General features: G+C 34.4%; 2 long non-coding RNA genes and 1 pseudogene across 3 annotated transcripts; 1 reads left to right on the forward strand and 2 right to left on the reverse strand.

The window, feature by feature from the left end:
- Window positions 1-6,449: 6,449 nt before the first annotated feature.
- Window positions 6,450-7,805, reverse strand: LOC147481552 (uncharacterized). The gene is made up of 2 exons (XR_015206230.1): window positions 7,757-7,805; window positions 6,450-6,774 (listed from the first exon to the last, which is right to left on the reverse strand). It is a non-coding gene; the product is annotated as an uncharacterized LOC147481552 (long non-coding RNA).
- Window positions 7,806-11,763: 3,958 nt separating this feature from the next.
- Window positions 11,764-12,134, forward strand: LOC147481553 (large ribosomal subunit protein eL38z/eL38y pseudogene; annotated as a pseudogene).
- Window positions 12,135-16,853: 4,719 nt separating this feature from the next.
- On the reverse strand, window positions 16,854-18,685 carry LOC147481554 (uncharacterized). Of its 2 annotated transcripts, none has more exons than XR_015206785.1 (3): window positions 18,617-18,685; window positions 17,623-18,472; window positions 16,854-17,252 (listed from the first exon to the last, which is right to left on the reverse strand). It is a non-coding gene; the product is annotated as an uncharacterized LOC147481554 (long non-coding RNA). The 2 variants fall into 2 exon arrangements; XR_015206784.1 differs by having other exon boundaries at window positions 16,854-17,528.
- Between the last annotated feature and the right edge of the window lie 1,211 nt (window positions 18,686-19,896).

Below are 19,896 nucleotides of genomic sequence, written 5' to 3' on the forward strand. Positions count from 1 at the left end.
GTTTTATATTACTGTGTAAAGATAGTTTTACATAGTAACTTTTGGGAATGAAATTAGCCTGACACCTGACAGAATATATGTAAATGTATTTTTACATAGTCATTATATATGTAAATATATATTTACATAGTAACTTGACCTATGCAAACTTAAATATATATAGTAACTTTTGGGATTGAAAAGTTCCGGACACCTGACCAAATATATGTAAATGTATTTTTACATAGTCATATATATGTAAAACTATATTTGCATAGTCACTAAAGCTATGAAAACTTAAATTTACATAGTACCTTTTGGAAATGAAATTAGCCTGACACTTGACAGAATATCTGTAAATGTATTTTTACATAGTCATTATACATGTAAATCTATATTTACATAGTCACTAAAGCTTTGCTATCTAATTTAGTAGATGCTTGAGCTAGCTTTGCTATCCAATTTAGGGATAGAGGATGAAATGGTGATCAAGTGTTTAGAGATTATGTGTTTGTGATGACAATAAATAGCTTCTTAATAACTACCATAATGAAGTATGTTATTAGGACAAAGAGTGATTTTCATTTTTCAAGTAACTTTGGATTCACAAATATAGATAATTATATTGGTGCTTAACCTGACAGAGAAAGGGACTCTGCACACATAATATTTCCAAAAAAGCTATAAACATTTCATCCATCATAATAAAATATTTTAGCAAAGTAACCATACAAAAAAGTATAATCCAGCAAAGACTGAATATGCAGAACATGAATACTAAACAACTCCAACACATTAGCAGTGATAGTACATCATAATCGAACACTCTCGAGTTAGAATGGTTCCAATGTTTTACCACAAATAAACACAAGATAATCAACTAGAAATACGGAAAATCAGCTCTTCATTTCTTGCATTCTTCTTTTGGACCCCATTTTTCTTGTTGGCTTGATACAATCTTATATGTCAGGTCAACCCTCAATTGTCTCGCGTCTTCTACTGTTATATCTTGCATAGCTTTTCCATATATTATAGCATTCACGAACAGAATGGCGAATAATCCACAATCTGAACTGAAAATGGCAAAAAAGAAGTTTCAAATAAGAGATAAGAGATTAAAAAGACATTTAAGTTCAGGAAGTTAAGTTCTTACGATGCTCCTTGTTGTGGGCATGCTCCAACTTTGATATCTTTCATCAAATCCACATCTGGCAACATTAGCTCCTGATGCCTACATCTAATAAATTCCACCACCCTCTCTTGTTGCATTAAATTGAACAAAAAATTACCAAAACTATGTAAATGTAAATATATATGCAAATCTATATTTACATAGTAACTGACCTATGTAAACTTAAATTTACATAGCACTTACCAAAACTTCAGCATCTTCTAACGGAATGTATTTCCTATTATTGTAGTTTTTTTGCCTTAAAGAGTCATAGTGCGTCCATTCCCAATTCAGAGTATCAACATGAAGCAAAGTCCAGTGATGACCGTTTTTGTACTTTCTCAACTTGGGACTATTTATGATGAAAAACATATGGGCGACCTTGCTGTCCAACTGTTTTAGGACATCTCTGACATAGACCCTCATGCCTTGTTTCTGTTGATCTCTTAAAGCCATACAATAAATAAGAATCCATCACTAAACAATAATGTTTTAACACTTTACACTTTTTACTATGCACTCTGAAATTTGCATAGTAAGAGTATTATGTGTTATAATTGTAACTGACTTCAATATAAAAACTCAAGTGTTTGCCAAAAAGTTGTATTACTATGCGAACTTAAAAATGCAGACTAAAACTACTATGCAAATATAAGAATGCAGAGTAACCATAGACTACATCTTCAGAGATTTTGTGAATTTAGTCTGCAAATATAAGAATGTAGAATAACCACAAACTACACATTCAACTTCAAGACTAAAACTACTATACAAATATAAGAATGCAGAGTAACCACAAACTACATCTTCAGAGATTTTGTGAATTTAGTCTGCAAATATAAGAATGCAGACTAACCACAGACTACACATTCAATTTCAAGACTAAAACTACTATGCAAATATAAGAATGCAAAGTAACCACAGACTACATCTTTAGAGATTTTGTGAATTTAGTCTGCAAATATAAGAATGCAAACTAACCACAAACTACATATTCAACTTCAAGACTAAAACTACTATGCAAATATAAGAATGCAGACTAACCACAGACTACACATTCAACTTCAGTAATTAAATTATATGGAAGATGCTTACCCCTGCAAATGATGAGAAATATAGACACTTTGGTGGGGAACATCCAATTAGCTTCACCACTTCCTTGGGGAGGTGGAAGAACACGTACCAATCAATAATCTACCATAAACAGTAAGAAAAATAAGTAAATTGCAAGTTTTTTCATTTCAAAAGATTTGAGTAATCAAAAGATTTACCTTATCACTGATGAAGAAGTTCAATATCATGTGGTTCAATTGTTCCCCCTGTATTTTCAAATGTGTTTGGATGTCCATCCACGCAATTGTACTGCAACATACACGATCAAAAATTTTAGTGCAACTACATAGATGATAAAAAAATAGAAAAACTTACATATACTGTGGAAAAATAAATTTTACTTCTGGTTTGCTTTTTTGAAGAATCTTTCCACCAACGACATCTTCTCTTTATCAAGTAGCCTCCACAACTTGTTTGAATGTGGTTTTGACATAGGTTTTCCCGCACGTGGTGGTGGAGTCTCGAAATCATCTGCATCAATCACCGGTTCAGTAACTTGAGTCTTCCTTTTTTGCTTCTTAATATCTCCGAACTCATATATCGTTGATGTTTTCTTCATCCTCTCCCTTTCCTTAACTTTCTTAAACATCGAGTTAGGTTCTCCCTCACCTTTTTCCTCCTCCTTTTCATCTGATTTTGTGTCTCCGCTTTCCTCCTCTCCATCTAATTTTGTCTCTTCGCTTTCCTCCTCTCCATCCAACTTGTTCTCTTCCTCTCCGTCTGCATCTCCTTTCTCCTCCTCTCCATCTGATTCTTTTTTTTCCTCCTCCTCTCCATCGGACTCTTTCTTCTCCTCCTCCTCCGCTCCATCTGACTTGGACTCTTCCTCTTCATTTGCCTCTCCTTTCTAATCCACTTCATCTAACTTGAACTCTCCCTCTTCACCTGCCTATCCTTTCTCATTCACTTCACTTGTCTCTCCTTTCTCCTCCTCCTTATATGCCTCTCTACTTTCCTCCTCTTCATTTGACTCAGAATCTCCACTTTCCTCCTCTCCGTCTAACTTTGCTTGTTCTTTATTTTCAGCCTCACCTATGTCCTTCTCCACATCCAACTGCTTGATCTTTAGCAGTTTTTTCAAGTGAGTGTTTTCAGCCTTCAACTGACCATTCTCTTTTTTCCAGTCTTCATTCTCTTTTCTCAAGCAATCCAGTTCACTTGGAGCAGAAAACATGGCTTATTAATCTTGTTTCTTCCTCGCTTAGTTTCAAATTTATCATCATGCTCCCCGTTTCAACATTTTCCAGCTCAAAATCCTTAGTCATCTTCTCATTCAGTTTTTCCATGGACCACCTTGCTATTCTTGGGAAGGAGTGCGCATTTACAGGCTCATATATAGCAACATGCTCACATAGAAAATATTGCACATCACATGCAAATTTAAGATTGCATAGTAAAACTACTATGAAAATTTAAGATTGCAGAGTAAAATTGAAGATTACAAAGTAAAACTATAATGAAAATGTAAGATTGCACAGTAAAACTGCTATGCAAATCTAAGATTGCAGAGTAAAACTACTATGAAAATGTAAGATTGCAGAGTAAAATTTAATATTGCAGAGTATAACTACTATGCAAATCTAATATTGTAGAGTAAAACTGCTATGCAAATCTAAGATTGCAGAATAAACTTACTATGAAAATTTAAGATTGCAGAGTAAAATTTAAGATTTTAATTGTTGAGTAAAACGACTATGAAAATCTAAGATTTTAGAGTAAAACTGCTATGGATCAAACAATCTTTAATAATCGGGATGGCCAATCATTTATACCGAAAGTGAAATAACTTACTTAGAGCTGAATAACACATCCTGATATAGCAAATGGAGATTTACTATCCCATTTATGAACTTTGGTCATCAACTCTTTGTGGATAGATGTGGCCCATGCAACCCTCCACATCACATCAAAAGACTCCACATGTGTTGGAAATGACCATCCAATTCCACTTGCTCCGCTATTGACAAACATGGTCATAACCATGTATATAACTATTAGTCTAGCAACGTCTTCAACAGATTCATTAGCTTCTTTGTTGACAATTTTTTTCAATGTAGCTAATATAACCACAGTTGTTATTTTGGCTTCCTTTTTCCAGTATCTATGCATAAACGGTGAGGCTTCAATAGCATTCTGCCTAAGTGTTCTCGACTGGAATGCCACTATCTTTCCCTGCACTGGAAGGCCAAAAGTAACCGCTACATCTTATGGAGTCTGCTCCACCCACTTATTTTTTCCGAATTTGAATTTTCGCCTTTTCTTCGAGTAGGCCTGTAAGACTTTGATTATGCAGTGGCTGTGCTTCTCTAACATTGTCTTCGTTATTGTACCATCGTGAAACACCATAAACAACTTTTCAAATGGTGTTTTTTTCAGCTTCGCAATATGGTCATCTCTAAGAGTTTCCTTAAAATCTTGCACAAGACCTAGCAGAGCTACTGCAGAAGATCTAAATGTCTTGTACAACTTCTTCTTGTTTACATTATGTTATAATGAAAGAAAATCAATTAATAACGAAAATCATCTATGCAAATTTAAAAATGCATAAATATATTACTACGCAAATTTAAGAATGCAGAGTAGAAATACTATGAAACGTTAAGATTATAGAGTAAAAGTACTATGAAAATTTAAGAATACATAGAAAATTTTAAGAATGCAGAGTAAAAGTACTATGAAAATTTATTAGATCTGTGACTTTTATCGACTTTGCTTCACTACCAACCTTCTTCTTCTTTCTTTCTTTGTTAGAAGTTGAACATTGCTTCCTTTTTCTACTTTCGACCATTTTATCAATTTTGTTTTACAAGAAATAGAGAGAGGAGTAAAGAGAGACAAGGGTTTATGGTGTGGGGAAAAAATTCAAATGTGAAAAAGAGGAAAGAGATGCTAGGGTTGTTTATGATGGTGTTGGGATAGTTTTTTGGGGGTATTTTTGTCAGTTTATTTTGTTTTAGAAAAGAGAGGTGTTTTGTTAGTTTGTTCGCATACGGGGAGGTTTTATGTAACGATTTTTTGGTGAGGGAGATTAAACCCTAAATATGAAAACTTAAGTGGGTGTTTGGATCTCATTTTTTCAAAAAGTTGGTTTTTCTCAAAAAGTATTTTTCTAAAAAAATATTTATTCTAAAAACAATTTTTAAATAAACATGTTTGGTTGAGATTTTTTCTTAAAAGCTATTTTATAAAACTAGTAAATTTCGTGATATTTCTCAAAATATCCTAACATATCTCAGCATTTTTCACTAATGGCAATCCATATGTCTTTGGAGCTAGATGAGTGATATTTACAAATTTATGTGTAAATTAACTATCTATGCGTAAACACAAATAATCAATCACATAAACAAGTGCTTAGATTAATATTCCTACTCTCAAATAATAATGAAGTAATATAAAGAGTCAGGATTCGTTCCATTCCTAAACTACCAAGACTTGTGGATTTCAACTAATCAAACACAAAGAAACAATGGTGAGAGTAATATTATGTTGAGAGATTTCTATTCTACGATTATACTATAGATTCAAATAAATCTAAATTAACTAAACTAATAAAAATAGGGTTTTGATGGAAGAGAAAGTTATAAAGAAAAGTAATCAATCCACCTAATAACTAGTTTCATGTAAGAATCGAATTATTCATTGAAAAGAGATCATATTTAGGTTTTCACGCAACGATTCAACCTAAAGCCTCAACCTTTATCATCCCTAGCACTACAAGAAAAAAGGCTTTATATCACTGTTAAAAATAGTGATAAAAAGTCTTTTGTCACTGTTTTTTTTTCCAAAACCGTAACGGAGTGGGGTCATTTTTTTTTCCAAAACCGTCACAAATATTTCCTCTAGACAAGTCTATATCCACCATATAAAATAGTAACAAATACTTAAAAAGCGTCACAAAAAATTATATCATTTGTGACGGTTTTGACGAAATAGTAATGTAATCATCTTGTAACCGTCACAAAAAAGACAACTAATCATGCCATTTTGATTAAAACGGTGATAAATAATTTTAAAAAAAACAATAAAAAAATAGTGAATATATTCCAAACAAACATCCAGGTAGCTTCACCTAGTGTAACTTCACATACTCCAAGTAAGAGAACACATTCCATTCCAAACAAATTTATTCCAATAAATAATTCCATACAAATATCTGAATCCACAAGCAAAAACATATACAAGATTTAAGCTAATAAATATACATACATAGATTTACATTCACATAGACACTTGTGAATAGTCTTGAATGTAGCCTGAAAGACAGTTCTACTAAACTGAACTCAATTCAAACTTAATCTACACTAGAGGATGTGTACGTCTTCTTGCGAAAAAGATTCTTGGGCAGCTCTTATCTGTTAAGATCCCGTCACGCTTGCTTTATGGTGCCTAGTCACTCTGTCAAACTCAGACTTGTTGATCCTAAGTCAAACCACTTTTTTGTAAGTAAGAAAGGTTTTCACATACTGGTTGTCTTCGCTTCAAGTACTTTCATGCCCAATCAGAACGATCTAAAAGAGAGATAAAACAAGATCGTTAATGTTTAAAACAATATAATATATAATAATAAAACAAGGCTTGGGCTCTACTTCACCAAATGAACACATACAAATCTGGAACGTTGAGCACCCTGCTAGTAATCAAAGGATCATCTTATGCTTCTACTTCAAAAAATAATCACGAGTCTTCAACAGAAAGACGCATTGCAACTTAGTCAAAAGCCCCACAACTAAGAGAAGCCTATTACTCATGACTTCTTTAATTCACCACCAGCCAAGAAACATGATTAAAGTCACGGAGATTCAAATAAATATAATTGCGAAGTTACAACATGTTTAATTTGGATAAGCTTCCATTTGTGGAAAGTACATGGCAGTACCTTGAATCGTGGTAGAAGAATCTAAAGAAATTATAAGCTCTTGAAGAGGTTGTAAGAATACCAATATGTTACCCAGCAAAAAAATTGTTATGCCAATGTGGATATAGCAAACAAGACTTCAGCACCTTGCAGTAGGAAAAACGAATATAATAGAATAGGAACTAGGATATATCTAACACTGGAATTGAAGGTGTTCCCTGAATTAAGAAACGACTAAGGACCAGTAGTACAAATTTAAATAGATATGTAACAATTTACAATTTCCAAAGCAAGAATGCATTCTCAAATTTATAATATGCCTCTAAATGCATTCAAAGCAGAACATATAGCATTGTCTTACATGACACACATTCTGTCCTGATCACAGAATTGGAAGTATAGTTTTATATAGATCATTTAAAACTCAAGTTATATTAAATGTAATGTGAGGTGACCAGTTGAGTACTTGGTTAAACTTAGAAGCCCCGGTATTTGATACAAGTCATATAACAGATGCAAATTCCATCAAGGTTTGAAGAAACTGCAAGCTTAAAAATATAACAAGTGCAAGTTTCAACTTATAGACTAAACAAAAAGTAATTTAAACGACTAAGAGAAGTTTAAGGAAAATATACCTTCAGATAGTCACTAAAAGTACAATAATAATTGTTGTTCTTCTTCTTCTTCTTAAAAAAAAAACATAATCATTTACTTTGATAACTAATTTCCTTAAGCAAATTAAACCAACGCAATAATACAGCTACTACACTATACAATCATAACTTCTTTTGTGTTATGTGGCATATTGAATATGACATTAAACAAATGCAGTTGAGAATGTAACAATGCTCTTAATATAGAGACTGCAAACAACACAGGAAGTCCGATGCACCTATTCAGGTGAGTGACGGTCCAAATAAAACATCTACTAATTAAAGTGTTCAACTGAAGTAAAGGCATTAGTTCTTCCAATAAACATATAAGGACTGTTGTAGCTTTAAAGGGCATTGTTTGTCGTGTTCATGTATGTGTGGTTGTTTGTGTGTGTGTGTGTGTGTGTGTCATGTATGTGTGTGTGTGTGTGTGTGTGTGTGGCTGTTTGTGTGTGTAATCGTGTATGTCTGTAGTTCCAAAAAACTGAAAAAGCTAACTAGACAAATCTATGGAGATATCGACATCAATACTATATATTCAAGAACATCATCTCTATGCTACTCTGCACCCCAAGATTAACAATCATTACTTCTCAAGCCAAGATCAAAGGATTGCAAAGTGACCTAGGATCAAAGGATATATTACAAAGTAACCCGCATGAGGTCTGATTCTTTCTACATCCATAAAGTTCCGTCATGAGCTTCACATCCATTCCAAATAGCTTACTAGTGCTAAATAACAAGAAACTCTCTAATCAAGAAAACCTCATAATAGGCAGTTTACATGTAAACATTCCTAATATTTAATGAGTATATAGTCCAATAGATTGACGGATTGACCTACATATAAGCAAGTAGGAAGATGTAGTATATCTTACATACATAAAGGATCAAGGAAATGAATGGATACCTGCTATTAAAGAGATGTATGAATTCCCTTCAACAGGGATGGGTAGGCTCTAGGCACCAAACTTTTTTTCGTCTCAACATCCATATTTGGAACAATGATAGTTCAATGTCAAAAGACTGCAAGAGATTGAATTTGAATTAAGAGTTCTGAATATTTTGCCCTTTTATAGAAATAGAAATCAAGGCAAACCCATACCTTGGATTAATTCATGTGAAGATTTATAACATCTGGTCATGGAAGTGTCCCTATGAAAGGTTGTTATGCAAATGGACTACAAGTAAGTTTAGGTTCACAAAGGCTATCAAAGTGCAACTCTGATGGTTGTGCATTTTCACATAATCACATTGATTAAGTACGTGTACATAAAAGTTTAAAAGAAAAAAAACCATGAAGTTGCTATGCCAGTTTTGGGTTGCTGGGGAACCTCCTAAATCAGTACAAACTTCAGACTTTTATCATTTAAGCACAAACCAGATAATACCAGGAATAAAGCATATATTTCAGTTACAACTTAAAAAAAAAACAGAACTTCAGAGTAGAAGGAAACAAACTATTTGAAAACCATATCATCTACCTTGCTCGAGTTAAGTAGAGTGTGCATGTATCTGGTTTGATCCCTCCTTCCAGATTCGTTCTGTAGAGTAAAAAAAACCCGAAGAAAAATAAACATATAACTAAAAAATCATCAACTTTTCTTTTGACACGTTCAAGGTTACCTTAAATATAAAAATAAAATAAAATAGGAAATTAAGGGGCGAGAAAATATGCATAGGAAAATGAAATTTGTTAACAACTAAGAAGCCGCCACAACCTAAAGCTGAAATTTGCTTGCCCAACCACAATTAAGGGAAAGGGAAGAGATGGGTTGCCGCGTGAGCAAAATCAAGTTCATTTAACACAGAAACCACCCCAACCACAATCGAGTTCATCAACTCGGATTTTCAAATCCCCAACCACAATAATACAAATTAATCAACACTGGGAGTCGCCCCATTTACCCAACCAGAATGGAATTCAATTACAACTGAAACTTGAAGCCCTGACGAGAACCAACAGTGGCATTTAAAACCAATTTAAGTATGATTCACCAAAACAATTTCAAAGACCCAACCGTAAGATAGCCGTGAGATAGAGGCCGGAGAGAGAGATGATATCCAATTTTTGAAGTGGGAGAACAATAAACGTGGGGTTCTTTTCTTTTTTTCCTGTTTTCTTTTTTCTTTTTTTCTTTTTTCTCTTGTTTAAAAGAAGTGGAGTCGTGGCGGCACCAAAAAAGATATATTGGGTAGTTAGTTTTTTTTTTGGTAAAAGATCGGGTAGTTAGTGAAGGCTTCTTAAACAGTAACATAAAAATCAAGGCTTATGTAACTGTTTCCCTTCAAAACGTCACATCACATATAAGTTGTTCGCATATACAACAAGTGGAAAAAGAATACTTGTTACAGTTTAGAATACAGGAGTGACTAAAACTCTTTTAGAAACGTCACTTAAACCTTTTTATACTATTTGTGACTGTCACAAATAACATTTTAAAACAGTTACAAAAATCCTTTTTTGTACTAGTGTAGCAACAACCTACATCTCTATAGTCATTATAACTAGCATATAGGATTATTACAACCAAGTCTCTCGACTTAATTACAACAATCCCTAATTTAATTTATTATATGCTTATTTTGGAAGTCATACAATAAACTAACCTCATTGAAATACATACACAATGAAATAATTATACTAAGAAATCTATTCCTCATTAGGTTTCATTAAGGGTGGCACTTTTGTACACGACCCGCTAACCCGATACAAATCCGACACGAAATTAGCTGGTTTCACTAGTATAAAAAAGGCTTTTTGTGACTGTTTTAAAATATTATTTGTGATTGTTCTATTCAAAACGGTCACAAATGGCAGAAAAGGGTTTTTGTGACTGTTTTAAGAAGTTTTTAGTGATGTGCATTTTTTAAACGATCACAAATGGTTTTTTTTTTTAAAAAAAGTGTATATGTGTGGAGAACTATTTGTGATTATCATATCCAGAAGTGTGACAAATGGTTTTTTCTAGGTTGTGGAGTATAATTTGTGACTGGTCTTCAAAAACAGTTATATATTCCCAGACTTTATGTGACAGTCCTGAATACCCAAGTATTTTTCGCTCCCCCAACTGCAAGAGCCCAAGTTACCCAAAAAAAAAAAACTACAAGAGCCCACTAAGTAAAAGTAGTTAGAAACCTAGGGCTCGGTTTCCCCATCCTTCCAACACCTCTAGAAACACTTCCAAGTACATGCCTTTACCAAAAAAAAAACGCTCGATCTCCCACGACTTTCTTTCTCTCTCTTAACTTCGGTTGTTAGATTTCCAATAACTGTGTCAAAGTCCTTAATCAATGTTCATTGGTTCTTCCTTCTCATCTCTCTCTTCGATTTTGAACTAAAAAGTTTTCGTATTTTGAGTTATATTCAATTTTTCTTTCGGGAACAGACGAATTTTGCGTATGATTTTTACGTGTTCACACCTATTCTACCTCTCAGACGACAATATCCCCTTTAATCGACCAAGGCATGGGTTCTCATCTAATTTTGTTAGGAAATTCACAATTATCTTATAATAGTTAGTTACATCTTCTAAGCTATGGCGATCGATTTATATTGAAGAAACTGGACGTTACCTATCGATGCCAAGTTCCCTTTCTCATGCTTACTACTCAACTCAACCGTGATGCCAGGACTCGCAGTTTGTACAGCCTCAGTGATAAAAGAGTTTGCAATTTCCAAATACAACTGCCTAACAACAAATATTGCGCTGGTTCTACATATGGATGGTTGGTAACAGTTTCTCAGAATTATGATGTTTGTCTTTTTAACCCATTCTTGTCTGTGGATAATAAGATCCATCTTCCTTCTTTGAAAACACTTGAAGCTGAGGAAGATGAGATTTTTGGTGTCCATTGCCTGGAAAGGGTTGCTTTGTCAGCAAACCCATCATCTAATCGGGATTTTGTTGCTATGGCAGTTTATGGTCAATTTAGTAGGTTAGCATTATGCAAGCTTGGAGACAAGGAATGGACCGGATTAGATCAACAAGAGAAATGCCGAAGCAAATTCACGAGATTAAGGATTTCCTTCTCACTGCAAGAAGGAAGGATGCTCGTTTTGCTAAGATAAAGAAGAGCAAGGATGTCATCAAGTTTAAGGTTCGTTGCTCCAAGTATCTGTACACACTTTGTGTGTTTGATTCTGAGAAGGCCGATAAGCTGAAGCAGTCTCTCCCACCAGGTTTGAGTGTGCAAGACCTTTGAAGGAGTGGAAGGAGATGGATGCCGTGACGGGATCGTTATGTTGCACCTGTGTTCACTTTGTTGAATTGTTAATGAGTTATGACTTAAGTTTTAATTTTGAATTCTAGACAGCAGAGATCGGAATGGAAAACACCGTTGGGCTAATTTCTTTAAATTCTCAGATATATGGATATTATGTTGACTGGTTAAAAAAAAGTTAGTTAAATTATCAAAGAAGGCTAAATCCTATAAACCAGTCATGATTTACTCCTGATCGAGTTGCAATGTGAGTTTAGAATTCTTATGCTATGAATAGATTTTGGTGTTTGTGCTTTTACTGGATTGTAGTTTATGTTCTTTTTTATTTAATTTGAAGGTATTGCAAATGCGAGATGCCTAATGATCTCATGATTCAGTATGAATTGAAGCTTGCAAGGACTGGTAATTTTTTTGCACTCTTCTCTATTTCTGTTAGTGCTAGTTTATATTTGCCTTTTTTTTCCTCTCTAGTGGACTTATGACATGGCTAATGAACGTATTTGGTGCTAATCCTGACATATGAGTATTAGAAAGTAGTGCATATTGTAATTGTCTTAACTTTTAAGACATGCATTTAATCAAACTATTACATGCTGCCTATCTTAGCTTCATTTGCACAACATCTACGGAATCCTCATAAGAATTTTTTGACCATTACCATACTCCTCATCTTTGGAGTTGATTCAGGAACTCGCACTCACGACTAAGAGCTCATTCTTGTATCTGACTTGAATAGGGATGTGACTTCTAGAAACATCTTCTGACTGGGTATCTATGCAGTTAAATTAGTGTCCCTAGAAAGCGACTAATATTTTAGTAGAGGAGAGTCAAGGATTAAAGCGGATGTCGCAACATAAAATAAAAATGTTTCTATAGTATATGGGGAGGGATAGAGCCTCTCCTATAACTTGAATGAGGGGCTGATTTTCGGTTGAGATGATCTCCTTACCATGAAGATCATTCAACAATAATCAGCCCATTTGAATATTTCTAACCTTTTCAAAAGAGTTGGAGAACTGCGGATCGAAATTTAACCATCGAAGAAGCTTATTTGTGGAGTCGAGTCACTCTATAGGACTGTAAATAAGGGAGTGGCTCTATCTTCCCTCTCCAAAATATATTTGTGTTTGCCACAACACAGAATTAGCAATCAAAAGTTAATCAAACACTATTTTTTTAGAAATGTTAACAAAAGTTACAACATCTCTTGATTGACTTTAGATTTGGGTAAAGACTGTGTAGATAATTCAAAAACTCCGCCGCTCACAAAAAAGTGCCCAATCTTGTATCTAATTTAAATTGGAATGTGACTTCTAGAAACACCTTTTGTAGATGGTAGTTGTGATGGTACACTGTGGGCTATTGTTGCACACCGTGTTTGGTCCTTGACAAGGTTTCATCTTTGTTCTATGGTTAATTTAGGATCCCCCTTTGTCCAACTTTTACAAATGTTGATATCTTACTTTGTACAACCCGATTTTCTTATTCACTAAAGATTAGAAGCAATTGTTATATGGATTTTATTTGTTTTGCAATTATCTTTACTTGAATAATCATTAAAGTCAGGTAAATGAATTTTTTTGTCATTCACTTTATCTTTAGTATCTTTAAGATTTGGTGGGATCAACAATGGTCGCTAGGTATTCAATGAAGATGACCTAGTATTGTAGTGTGGTAGCTGCCCAAGCCTTGTTTTGATCCTTTAGTTCATTAGTTTTTATTTTTTATTTCTTATAGTTTTAACTTTTACATATCAAGAAACTATCTGGCCAACAAGAAGTCTTCTACCTCGGATAGATGTCAAAGCTCTTAGTTTGTTCGGTGCCTCTAAGAATGTCTTTCGAACTATGATGAAGACTAATCACGAGTATTTGACGTGAATGTGACTTAGTCACAATTCTTTCCTAATCCATTCATTTGTATATTATTAAGTACTTATTTATTTATTACCTAAGTCTTATGTTTATTTTTGCTATTGGAATGTTCAATGGAGTTAGCATTTATGAATGTTATTTGAATTTTAATGGATTATATTTCAGGTGTATATTTGTTGCAGGTCCAATTCAATGTGAAATGTCCGTTTTCAAATATATACAATTTTTTTTTTGAAAAAAATTATAACATTTATCACGGTTTTGCCAAAACTGTCACAAAAGATATGTTTTTTTGTGACGGTTTTTGAGCAGTTGTTACCTTTTTTAATGGCTGAGAGATGCTAGTCTATAACAAATATTTGTGACGGTTTTGAGAAAAAAATAAATGACTCTCACTCTGTCACGATTTTGGAAAAAAAAAATAGTGACAAAAGACTTTTTGTCACTATTTTTAATAATGATATAAAGCTTTTTTTCTTGTAGTGTTTAGGTTGGGAAAAAAAGTTTTTGGGTCATTTAAGGGTTGACCCGCCAAACCCGTCAAATAAATGGGTTGGGTTAGGGTCACACATGTTAACCCGGGTAACCCATTAGTATACCCGATTAGTTTCCGGGTCCAATAGGTCGGGTCATCAACCCGTGACCCGTATGACCTGTTTTAAGTCCTTAAACATATATGTTTTCGTATTTTATTAAATCTCATCATCCCAATTACCTAAAAGAAAATACTAAAAAGAGAAGGATCAGCTGGATTGAGTGGGATCAGCTGGCAATCCAGCATATAGAATATTATAGATTCATTCAATAAAAATATGATCACATTAACATTAAACCCTTACCCTAGTCTCAATTCTAAAAAGAGAACAATGAAGCTATCAAAGTCACATTCAAGAATTCAACCCAAATTCTCCTTAAGCTACTATCTAAATTCCTCAAACCCCTTACTTTGATTTACTTGTAATTCATCTTTTCTTTTTCTGTTTACTTAGTTTATTCCTCAAATCCCTTACCTTGATTTACTTGTTTGGTTCAGGCGTTCAGCAGATATGTTTCAACAACCTTGCGCACTTTTGCAAGTTATTTTATTATTTATACTAATAAATATTCTTTATCCAAAAAAAAAAAAAAAAAATAACGGGTTATCTGTTAATCCGATCCGAAATTGATCCAAAATTGACCCGTTGGCTTAGCGAGTCACCCGTTGGATAACCCGTTACATATACGGGTTGGGTTTAGGTTTGACAAACTTGACACGATTAGTAATTGGGTCGGGTTTGGGTTTGCTCTCCTAACACGTGACCTGAGTATGACACGACACGAAACTGACCCAACACGATCCATTACCACCCCTAGGTTTCATAGTCACTCCATCTAATGGGGGGATTCGCCTAATATCATTAGATTAATTAAACTAAAATAATGAAAGGAAGACATAATATAAAGAAGAAGTAATTATTGAATTGAATATTAAGGCTTTTATTAAAAGATTCTAATGGAGGCTACAAACTAAACTCATAAACTAAAACTAACAAGGGAGAGAGAGAGAACCCTAATTTAAAACTAAACTAATGGAAGAGGGGTAGCCAAGTTTTGTTTTGCCTTAACCCTCTTTATATAGGAGAGGGTTAGGTTTACAATTTTGTGCATGGGCTTTTAGGCTAGATTATGGACCCATAAATCAAGTCCAAAACCCAATTTGTTGAATCCAAGACTTCCAATTCTGGTTGTGTTACTGTAGTAAGAGTTTTCACCAAATTATACTACTTTAATCGAGTCAACATCTAGACCATTAGAAAGAGCTTTCTGAGCCGATCATTTTGATATAAAATGGGTCCAAATCCGAGGTCTGAGCCCAAAGATATGACCTTTTGAAGTTCCGTTGACTTTTCTTCCGCTTTCTAATCCGGTTTGACTTTCACTTCACTTAACAGCTTTGACTTGGGCTTTTTAAGGGCTTTTTCTCTATGAAACTTGGGCTTTCTTCATAGAACTTTCATAGCAATCACTTTAGCTCCTTTTAGCACCTAATTAGTAACGAATTTACATTTATTCAACTCCGAAGCCTGAAATACTCAAAAGCACATAATTAGTGATAAACCTATATTATTAATAACATAATTGGCTAGATATAAATACTATTAAAGGGTTTAAACTACAGTTTTGGGCTCTTATCAAACCATCCCCAAATAGCATTTTGCTTGTCCTCAAGCAAATATGTGAAATTAAAATAAGGGGCTAAAAATGTATTTTTAACTAGTCTCATTTTGCTGAGTGCGACTGCATTGACCATATTCAATAAGGCCTTAAACCACTAAGAATTCTCTAGTGGACGAGTTATAGCCTCGTGAGAGTTTTCTAGAGAAGGTACTCACAAACTTCATTTATATTACAACGACTAAGAAATAAAAGTAATTGTTCCCTAGTTTTATCTTAGAATCTATACATCTCACTTAGTATTTAAACAAGAATGATCATTCAAAAACTTAAACTAATACATACATAATAATCAAATCAACTTAAGATAAATAACTATACAATGAACTATGATATGAAATGCAATGGCAAGTCCGTTTCTAAAACTTTTGGGTAGGGTGCCTAATTAGGTTCTCACAAGAAATGTGTCAAAACACATAACACTCTGATTTTTCCACTCAAGTTTGTTAACTCCAGTGTATAGTGGGCACACGTTTTCTTATAATCTCAATGACAATCTAAGAAAGCACTACAAGAATACTGAGCATTTGCCACAGTCATAGACCGTGGCTAAAGACCTTTTGCCACAGCTAAAGACCGTGGGTAAAGCTTCATTTTATGCCACGGTTATAATCCGTTACATGGGCCGTGGTGAATTTTCCCTTTTGCCACAGCATTAAACCATGGCTAATGCTCACACGACCCCCGTGCCCCTGCCTTTTATGGAATGAATCTATAATTTGGCCACAGGTCTAGGCCGTGGCAAATGTCTTTTATTGGACTGTATCTTATGGTTAGCCACGGTTTATGGCCGTGGCAAATGTATTGAATTGGATAAAAAAAATTGATTCTGATGCCATACTAAATTCATGCAATTCGCATCACACCTGCAGGTCATACAAAATTCTATCATTTCAATCAAACCCACAAGAATCTTTGCAGGGGTTTCGCCAAGAGTCGAGCCGGACTACTTTTAACAATTTTATTGACATCATACTTTATACAAGTGAAAGCACATACTAGCGCAATCAACATGCTTTTGTAGGATCTGTATTCACATGTTTCCCAAGAAGCCCTTCCTTGACAAGGCCCCATATGACAAGAAGTGTCCCAAACATGCTCATCGTACCAAGTTTCAATAGACCCACAAGAGCTCTTGCCACCGAGAAGTAGCTACCAACAAGAACCTGGTAAGAGAGGCAAACAAAATAACAATGAGATCAAAAGAGAATCCTGACGATGGATATCTCATTAGTGTACTAAGGCAGCTTCATGCCATAACATAAATATTAGGATGTCACGTGAATTAAGAGTGAAGTCCCCGACACGAAACTAACTTATGTAATTCCAAGTGCATTGGACAAAAAATGGTAAAAGAGCATCAAGTGCTTATATTGGATGAACTTGAGGTCAAACATATCTGTGCTGAGCAGACACCTAAGTGAAAACCAGTGAAGGGTCCCCTGAACGACAATAGTTGCCAATATCAGTAGCTATAAATCTCAATAAGTTGGACCCAACAAAGTTAAATTTCAACCTGAGAAAATGAAAACTTACCCTTTTAAGATACCCTGAGGTAGAAGGGAGCAGCAGACAGACCTCTCTCGACATTCCATGTTAATGAACACAATGTTGCTTTGTGCTTAACAAAAAAGAAAACAAAGCCTACAATGGAAAGTATTCTCAGTGAACAAATGTACATATTATGCAAGCAACAAAATCAGCTCAACAATGCTAGTATTTTAAATAATTATCACATAAAAACCGAAACTAACAGTTAACAACACATTTACAGACTGGAAAAGGGCCATTGTTGTATTTTTGTAATCAAGTAATAACAAGTCATTTGATACAATAAAACACTACTTTACATTGCAGGTTACTAATAGGATTTCGCTATACACTTGGGGTGAAGTTTTGACCTTCATTTTCCAAAGTACAGTTTTCGTATTTTAGTGCCACAAATAGGTCATTTTTGTAACCAAGCTAAGTTCTACAAAGATTAAGCATTCTCTAGTAAGAACTGATGATAAACTACCATATGTTAAGACTTTTATACCCATTTGAAACTTGTTTCCTTCGGCAAAACTAAAGCAATAAGGCACTCTAATGGATGAGGAGTAATGGCCAGCATAGAGCAAGTATCATGAGAATAGGGAAGAATAAACAATAGTCTTGCCCACATGGACCCTCTGCTTTAAGTATGATATGAAATCTTGAAGCTGCATATAAGAGTAATGTGAGAAAGCGAGCAGGCCATTAACCCTGAACGACAATAGTCGCCAATATCAGCAGCTATAAATCTCCATAAGTTGGACCCAACAAAGGTAAATTTCAACCTGAGAAAATGTAAACTTACCCCTTTAAGATCCCCTAAGGTAGAAGGGTGCAGCCGACTGACCTCTCTCTACATTCCACGTTGAAAAATTAGGGCAAAACAGATAATGGGAGCCATTCAAAAAGTCAAAAATCAAAATAAAAATCAAATATAGTTCATCCCTTTCAAGGGATAAGCACAAATGGACTATCTTGTACTTTAGTAGTAACTCACTTTATGTGGCGGAGTGTTTGTAAATGTTGACTTCACATGCTGAAAATCATGCAGCGCTTTGTTACATACTGATCCTAGCGGGCCATCTGCATCAAGTACCCATAATAGCTTTAGTTGAAAGATAAAACGCAAGGGAAATATGGATGGGATCTAGTTTTGGATCTCCAATTTGGAATCAAAATTCTTGAAATTCTATGTTACCATCTGATTTGCAACTGAAATGCACTCCACTCACGTAATACTCCACGAAACACAAAGCATGCAAAGGGTAGGAAAATAAATACATAAATAAATAGATGAAATATGCATGCATGTCATAGAGGGTGCAAGAATTGACTAGAACAACTCCACCTTCCAAGTCTGAATCTATTTGTTCATAGCTTGACTAAATATTGAAATAGAACAAAATTTTATGCTAAAATACAAGAACCTAGAAACTTGCACTTGAAATACATTTAAGTCTTTGTCTCACACTGAGAAATTAATGAAAAAAGCTAATAAGAACAACCCCTCCCTCCAGTTTATGGAAAATTAAGGTCTTCCTATCCTACATATTTTATGTTACCCTTGGTGAATTTAGAATATTCTCGAGAACATACCACCGTAAAAGTTGTAGAGACTGTAGCCCACAAAACAAGAAAGGATAAGCATATGTGAAAAAACTATTTGCAACTTATAGTCAACAAGGATTTCTCTATTCCGGGCTATGATGTTAAACACCGGATGTACACTATAAATATCTTTGACATAACACACTATCGCCACCATCTACACAATTCAATGTGAAAGTGAAAGATATCATCTTCCTTTTACCTTAGAATTCAAAGCTACACCAGTTGCCTCAAAGACTCATACGATCAACATTACTAGAAGAATCGGTGGTTGGAGGTGATTCACCCAGTTTAGATTTACCATTTGACCTCTCTATTGCTTCAGCCTTGTGCACATCAAAGCACGCTAAAATTAGTAAATGAATAAAATATTCACTAGTAGAACATTACTTAATTTCATAACAAAACATGAGACCTACCTCACAAAAGGCTTTAACAAGTTCAGTCTTAAAACACAAAAACCGAGACTGTGGTCCAAGATAGTTGGCATCGAGTTGCCCTCATTAGGTCCAACAGATAATGCCCGGATAAAACAAGTAGATTGGGGAGTTAAATAAGTATAGCTGTTAAAAATAAAAGTTAATGAAAAAATGGGCTCAGAAGTAAGCGGTGAGATTCAAGAATCTCGCAAGGGCAAACTACGATACATAATCAATAATCCTATGAACA

Source organism: Coptis chinensis, chromosome 8 (assembly GCF_015680905.1).
Source record: "Coptis chinensis isolate HL-2020 chromosome 8, ASM1568090v1, whole genome shotgun sequence".
Classification (NCBI taxonomy): Eukaryota; Viridiplantae; Streptophyta; class Magnoliopsida; order Ranunculales; family Ranunculaceae; genus Coptis; species Coptis chinensis.